This window comes from Galeopterus variegatus, unplaced genomic scaffold (assembly GCF_000696425.1).
Source record: "Galeopterus variegatus unplaced genomic scaffold, G_variegatus-3.0.2 Scaffold716, whole genome shotgun sequence".
Lineage (NCBI taxonomy): Eukaryota > Metazoa > Chordata > Mammalia > Dermoptera > Cynocephalidae > Galeopterus > Galeopterus variegatus.
This window is the reverse complement of record NW_007726827.1, coordinates 128,612-130,980: the sequence shown is the minus strand read 5'-3', so window position 1 is coordinate 130,980 and position 2,369 is coordinate 128,612. Positions and strand designations below refer to the sequence as shown.

The 2,369-nt window shown below is 32.3% G+C and overlaps 1 protein-coding gene across 1 annotated transcript in view; it reads right to left on the bottom strand.

Moving 5' to 3' along the window:
• Window positions 1–2,369, bottom strand: part of HTR2A (5-hydroxytryptamine (serotonin) receptor 2A, G protein-coupled) — a 72,852-nt gene that overhangs the window by 61,085 nt on the left and 9,398 nt on the right.

The window sequence follows — 2,369 nt, the reverse complement described above, 5'->3', positions numbered from 1 at the left end:
TTTGACTTGCTCTAAAAGATCTTCCCCATATCTATGTTATTTAAAAATTATGGAAAAACCTATAAATTGGAACTCAGGATGAATGAGGAAATAATTCAGTGGAATTACTTTTTAGATATAATAATAGAAATATCATTGTAATAATTATTTGGGATAGAACTGTGATCATGAGAGGAATGAAAAAGCCCAGTAGGAATTCAAACCAATTGGGGTGGAATGGAGGAAATGAAGATGACATTGTACAAGTCAGTAAATGTAATGGGGGAAAAAAGATGAACTATTACAAAGAAAATATAAAATAAGATGGGAGGAATGAAACATTATATTGATTGTCACAGTAAATGTGGATAAGTCAGTAAATGTAATGGGGGAAAAAAGATGAACTATTACAAAGAAAATATAAAATAAGATTGGAGGAATGAAACATTATATTGATTGTCACAGTAAATGTGGACAGGCTGAATTTCAATATCAAAATGTAGAGACTGTCATATTATTAAAAAATAAAATCGATCTATAAGTTACTTGTGAAAATACATGTAAAGCAAAGGACAAAAATAGATTAAAAATAGATGAGAAAAGATACACTGCAAAGAGTCAGACAACAGGAAGGAGGCATAATGTTAGAATCAAATAAGGCAGAATTTAAGGCCCAAAACCTGTGTCAGGAGGTTAGGGAGATTAAAAAACTTGGTGTTAGGGCTACCAAGACAGCCAGAATTTGAAGAGTTAAGATTCTGGAGTAAAGTCCAGAGCAAATATGTAAGATAATAGTATGATCCATCTTTCTCCTCAAGAATTTACCAATTTATTAGAGGGACAGACTGAGAAGCTGAGAGCTAAAGAGAGTTAACAGTGGTCTTATGATGCTAAGAATATAAAAATTGGAGTTAAGAGCTCTTTAAAATGGAGAGCACATTAGGCTTTTATCTGAGATCATGAAAGAATACATTCTAGGTATAAGGATAAACTAGAAATAGAACAGATCTTACAAATACGTGGCCTAAAATAAACTCAGTCCCTGATTGGATTAAGGGGAATTGCATCTACTCTAACTGCCTGCTAAAGTTCAAGGACCCCTCTCTGGAGAAAGATAACATCAACGGAGCACCCACAAATTTTTTAAACAGAGTCCAGCATTCAGTTAAAAACAAAAACAAAAAACCAGGCATGCCAACTGACAGAACCAAAAGGAAACAAAACACAGCCCAGAAAATAGAAATCCAGGTAAATACCTGTGATTAATATTCAAGAAAATAGATGAAAACATGGAGAATTATTCCAGAAAACTGGAATCTATAAGAAAGAATCAAATGGAAAAATCTAGAACTAAAAATATAGTAACCAAAATTAAGAACAGATGGGTTTAGCAACAGATTAGAAATAGTTGATGAGAGAATTTATCATCCAGAAGAAGAAAAGTCAGTAAAACTATCCAGGATAAAAAAAGAGAAAAAAAAAAAAAGATAAAGTGGTTTTGTTATAAGAAACATGGGTAAAAGCTCTTCCATACATGAAATTGGAGTCCTGGAAGTAAGGGAGAGAGAGAATGGGGCAGAAGCAATATTTGAGAACATAATGGCCAAGAGTTTACCCAAAGTGACGAAAGATGTTGAGTCACAAATTTAAGAATCAATACAAACTCCATGCAGGAAAAAACCCAAAACCAACCCACACTGAAGAGTATCAGAGTAAAATTGCTAAAATACTAAAGCAACAAGGGGTGGCAAGATATGGTGGTTGAAAAAGAACACTATTACTGACAACTGAGTTCTCGCAAATAATCCAACGAACAAAATAATATAAGCTAGAAACTTTGGAATGCCACCTATAAAGTGCTGAAAAAAGATGACTGCCAAATTTGCATTCTATACTGAGCAAAAATATGCTTAAAATGAGGGCAAGATAAAGATGTCTAGAATAACAGAAACTAAAAAAACACTACAATGATATTCTAAAGGAAGCTCTTCAGGAATAAGGTATCTGAGCCCAGGTAAAATCACAGAAATGAAGCAAGCATTAAACACCAATAAGGGTCAATATGTGTGAAATAAGAGTGACTAGGACAGTTGAGTGACTAGAAACTCATAAGACATCTTGATATCTTATGAGTTTTTGAACGATAATAGAAAAAATAACACAAAAGATAACAGGGATAAATGAAGTTAAAATATTCTAAAGTTTATGCATTAGCCAAGATGTGTTAAAAGTAATAATTTGTTTTAGACTCTGTGCAGTCAAAAAAGGAAATGTTGTCATCACTAAAATAATTTTTTTTAAAATGGATAACAAGCTTATAAAGGGGAACGATAATTAACAAATCTTGATTAATCCAAAAGAAGGTGAAAATGAAGAGAAAATGTAATATA